The following is a 6,000-nucleotide window of genomic DNA, read 5'->3' on the forward strand; positions in this document are numbered from 1 at the left end:
GCAAAATCTAATAAGGAATTTACTTTTAGGATTAATGCATTCCACTCGTTTCCGTTGGATTTGCGATAATGTTCGGTGTTATCAAGAAGGAGCATCATTCTCCTATTATAATCTTCGGTATTCATCAGTACGATGCTACCCCCTTTGTCTCCCGGTTTTACTGTAAGATTTTTATTATTCTCCAGGTTCTTAAGAGCCAAATTTTCTGCTTTACTAAGGTTGTAATTGTTTACTAATGGTTGTTTTAGTAAATCACATATGTTGCTCTCCACTACTTGTTCGAAAAGATCTACCTGTTTGTGAACCATTCCAATTGTGGGGGTCCAGCTTGACTTTGGTTTAAGTCCTGATTTATTTTCTACTCGTTCTTTCTGTTCTTTGTTTTCAAAGAAATCCTGCAGTCTAATCTTCCTAAAGAAACCTTGGAGATCTTTTTCAAGATTGAATTTGTCTAATCTGGTGTTGATAGCATATCCTAAACCCTTCTCTAAGACTGTTTTTTCATCTGTGGTCAAGATGATGTTTGACAGCTTAATGATTGCAGCTTTTTTATTATTTAATCCCATTTGGATTGACTCCTCGTCTTCATGTAAGGCCTCTTTTGCTGTGGAGGTTAAGGGTAAAAGTTCACCCTCCCTCTGCCCCTCCCTCTGTTTTGATTGTCTCACTGGGGTCGGTGGTGTAAAAAAGGTAAGGAGCTCTGTTTGGAGGATGTCTCACCACTGTTGGTGTTATCAGGGTGTGTTTCATTGTCAGATTCCGCACTGGTGTAAGATATCTGCAGGAAAGCAGCACTGCCAGCCCAAATACATAAATATGAACCCTTTCCTAATGGCTGCCAGATCGTGATGACGCATCACATTGTAGGTGGCACTGCATGTGACCAGAAATATACATGACCAGTGACTGTGCAACAGCAAAGGCACATCAGCTAGGGCTCGGTTGTGGTGAACAAACCTGCCCAAACAATGCACTGGGATGCAGCCAGGTGCAGCAGAGGGCAGCCGAAAAGTGTAGTGAACAGCGAGCATCCACACAACATCAAAGGAGGCACCGGCAGACCAGGTGGCACTAAGGAGAAAAAGGCAAATAGTGCAGGGGTGATGATGAGCTCCTGAAACAGGTGTTGTTCATCGCCAAATATGTTGAGCTGACAACCACAGGACCAGGAGACTCCAGGTGTCAAACAAAGTACGTTTTATTTCTAAAGATACAGCAACCCTCGTCCAGCATGTCCTGCCTCCAAGAAATCCAAGCCGCAACTGACTTTACTGTAACTGGGTGCCACGTAGAAGGAATGCCGTGCTGAGCCATTACAAATGTAAACACACACAAATGTAAATTCAGTGCGAAAAGGTGGATGCACCAGAGTCGCCATAACTGAAATATAACAAAGATGAAAGATTAACCAAAGTAAGAACAAATAAAGTACTAATGTATCATTACATCATGTTAAGATATACCGAAGTAAAGGATTCAAATGTGGGAAAATGAGACACATTTCTTTTTGCCATTCTCAAGGCTAATAGCAAACCACTTTGGTATACCTATCATAGAAATATTTTTCATAATTGTGCAAAATGTAAAGTATGCTGCTTATTGTTCATGCAATTTGTGATTCAGGTCTAAAAAATGCAGCATAGCAGGGGGTTACTCCTGAACACTTGTAGAGCTCCTGCACATAACACACTACTTACGTACTTATCATCAGTTATAGTTACAGAAGATCAGGAACGTGATCTTTATCATTCTTGATCCATGCTTGATTAATTTAGTTCCACTGTTACCAAACTGAACTGGAGCTTTAGTTAACAGAGAACTAAAGACCATATTTTACCTGTGCCCTCACATTTCTAACCAGACACTCAATGCAGAGACTACAATAATCTTGTAGCAATGAAATTTCAACAGCCAGTGTTAGTTCATAGTATTATATTGCCCTGTCCATAGCTATCAAATTTCCTGATATTATGGGGCCGATTATGATTATGTATCAGACGGTGAGAACTGAAACTGGACACCATTACTTTGAAATCTGTTACCCTTTTAGATTGATTAAAGATTTGTTCTTTTGCATAGATGCATATTTTCATTGTGATTGAATAACATTGGGATAATAGCTGTTTCGTTTATTTGAATCTTAGATGTTGTTTTGATATTTTGATATTTTTGTACCTCCCCTTTGTGTTAATGTGTCTAATACACTGGGACCACTCTAATATATACTGCACCCCTTGTGTTGGCGGCCTCCAGTTAGGGGCCAAGGGGGCACGTTGATCTCTGCACCCAGTGACAGGCACCTTCATGTGCCTGCCTTGGGGTGCAGGGATAAACCCCATCTCCCATTTCACTATGGGAGCATGCATTATGGACGGTTTACGGGCATAATGCATGCTCCCCTGGGGAAATGTAGAAATGCAACCGACTGTGTTCGGTCGCATCCTAATGAGCTGGTCGGGACTGCCAACCGGAGGTCGTCGGTCCCAGGACCAAGACGGTTTTGGGCAGACTTCAGTCCACCTGAAATTGTAATTAGGCCCAATGTTTGTTACTGCTAATTTCTTTGCTTAGTTCCTTGAAGAAACAGTAATGCCAGGCCGCTGTTTCTACTTTTTTAAAGTTTGTTATTTTGTTGCCATTTTGATTTAGGTCACCACTTTCTTCTGTCATTCCCTGCCTGATGTGGTATGGCACTTGCCTTCTGATATTCCAAGGATATTCTAACAGAATATTGTGTTACAAATATCGACCTACAAAATGGTATATCGACTATGAGAATACCATGGAATTAAGTATATATAGGTAAGCATGGGAGAAACCGGAAGCAAATAATACACCCCCCTTTAAACCACCTCCGTAATAGCCTTAACCATGCCAGCTGTCTTTGGGTATATTTTCTACCCGAGAACTAATCTTTAGAATACAATTTTCAATTATTTCTTATTCTGGAAACATGAAAGATAGAGAATTGTGCATCTATCATCCAAAACGTTTAGCGGGAACAATGCAGCATTCTCAGATGGGATCACCAGAATAAAAAAGGAGGCAGGATGTTGCAATAATTAATTGCAACAATCTTCCCATAAATGTATGCAGGTTCAGGGACCAATATTTTGGTAGCCTCTTCGGAAGAGAATAACACAAAAAGAATAGGCTATGGTCTTTTTGCCCTCACTTTCTTTCAGATCAATAACATAATATTTAGGCAACAAATATTGACTTACAGAATTATCAAAATGTTAATATCGTTAACAAAAATATGGGGACCCTATATTTAATTTAATAGGTCACTAATATCATACAAATAAATATTGACATCAAAAAATCCTAATGTAACATATATCGAAAACAAAAAAATTGTGACTGACATACCTAACCATAGACTATGTCAAAAATATTGAAATCCATAATATGACTACATAAATACGAAAAACACAATATTTAAATGAATAAACAACAAAAGATATATGCCATAATAATAACAACAATTTACAAATAAAATGTTATATTTTACTTAAGCAAAATAACACATTTAAAATATATAAACAGAAAACTCCTCTAAATTATATATAACAAATATTTACATCCCATTTATATAGAACACATATTTCTATTTACAAACAATATTGTTTCTTTACTTAAAATAAATACGTATAATATCAAACAAAATAAGTTACCTTGAATATGACCATAAAAAAAACATTAATTGGAGTTTTTCAAATAAGGACATAACTAAAAACATAAATGAAATGAAGCTAAAACAACCAATAATATTAAACTATACAACACAACAACTAGTAAAATAGCTTAACCAATTAAGCAAACAATATAAAAGCACAGTAATTTAACCAAACAATTGCTTAAAAAAACAACAAACAATTGAAGAGGAGGAAATTCTACTTAATTTTTCCTGCAAAAAAGAAGCCTGCAACATATGCAACCATACATCCGCTTTTACAAGTATATTTTTAAATTTGAAGTTATATCATTTTAAATAAAAAATACTAACACAGGCGCTGATTACGATAGTGGTCAGACTCACGTCCGGCCACCATCGTTTCAGTGATGGGACCCCTTGACAAGCTGTTGGCAGTCCTGCATCCTGTAATACGAAGCGACCGCCTTCAAGGCGTCGCAAAGTGTATTGTTTGTATGGCGGCGTGTGCTCCTGGATGTAGCGCAGGCACAGTCCAAAAAACACACATGGTGCACGGAAATGTAGGGGGGCAACATAGGTACCTTCCAGGACCTGTGTCTGGGGGCTAGGGTGTAAAGGGGGCTGCTAGGGGTCCCCAATGTCCCTTTCTGCCAGCCTTATCATGGCAGGTTCACCACCATGAAAGGGCCAGTGGAAACTGACATTGTAATGCCTTACGGCGGTGCCTGAGCTGGCAGGACCACCATTGTATGCTTTAAAGACGGTCCGATGGTCTTTCTGCCCCTTGACCATTCACCCCCCCATCCTAATGTGGCTGGCGGAAATCTTTACTGTAATGACGGTGGGACAGTCACCGACGGGCTGTCGGTGGCAATCTCATTGTCATCCTACTCGCCCCACATTTTATAAAGATGTATTCTTTCTACAGGTTAGTCAATCTTCAACTAAACTCCATCGACAAGTACGGATCAAAGACCACGAAAAAGTAAGTGTATCTAAAACACTCCTTTAAATTTAGTAAAACAGCAACAGTTAAAATTCAGATTGAATTAAATGTTGTTAAACATCAAAAATATAATATATGCAATAAATAAAACTATCTTTTCTCTTCCAACAAAAAAACACCTGTTTCAAGAAGGAGCCTGGCAAAGAAAACATTTCCAAAATGACAAAAACTTTTCTAAATGACATACAAGTACATTTTGAAAAAAGTGTTTATTTAACTGTATATTAATAATCAACAGTTTTTAATAATGATTTTCTACATTCATATTATTACGGGAATTGAAGGATCAACGGTCAGAAGCTGCAATATGCTTGACAGGACCGCCACGATACCGCCAAGCATATTGCGAGTTTCCTGTCAGCCAGGCCTTTCATGGCAGTTCTACCACCATGAACACCCTGGCATAAAGGAAACAAAGGGGGTCTTACAGGGCTTCAAACATATGTGGATGCACACAGGGGGGCATATCAGACGTTCCTGCACAGCATGGACATTTGAGTATATGCCGTGCAGGAACTTGTAGTCCGGTCCCATTGTAGTGCCATTTTTAATGGCACCAATGCCATTAAAAGAGTCACTGCCATTAGACCTCCATGCCACCCACCTGCCAGACTACTAAAAAGTCTTAATCTGGGGGCGTACGGCTGTGAGCTTTGGCCGAAGAGGTGGTGCACCACCGCTCCGCAATAAACTCGCAATCAGGGCTTAATGGGGCAACAATTACTATTCCCACTCCAATGTATCTTAACACAGGGAATATGCAGGATACTAAAGAGGCAACATTGTCTATTCCCACCACAATCAAACTTATCCTGAAGAAGATTAGCAACACTAAAATGGCTAAATATACCATTTCCACTCCAAAATAAAATAGGTCAGGGAAGATGTTAGACACTAAAGGGGCAACATGTACCAGTCCGACTCCAATGTAACTCAATACAGGGAAAATGCTTGGCAGCAAAGAGGCAAAGTTGATCATTCGCGCTACAATACAACTTGTCTTAGAGAAAGTTATCAACACTAAAAGGGTTAAATATACTATTCCCACACCAAAATAAAAAAATCAGGGAAGTTGCTGGCCACTAAAGGAGCAATATTTACTATTACCACTCTAATAACTTAACTCAGGGATGGAGCTGGACATAAAAGAGGCAATGTTCACCATTCCCTCTCCTATATAACTTATAAAAAATAAAGATGTCGAACACTTAGGGGCTGCTTACGATGTGGCTCGGAAGGCTCCGACTGAGGGTCATAGCCTTCCGAACCACATCATAATGGGCTTCCCGGATTACTTTTTGACTGCCTAATTAACATATAGGCAGTTGGAAAGTAA

The sequence above is a fragment of the Lissotriton vulgaris genome, chromosome 7 (genome assembly GCF_964263255.1).
Source record: "Lissotriton vulgaris chromosome 7, aLisVul1.2, whole genome shotgun sequence".
NCBI lineage: Eukaryota > Metazoa > Chordata > Amphibia > Caudata > Salamandridae > Lissotriton > Lissotriton vulgaris.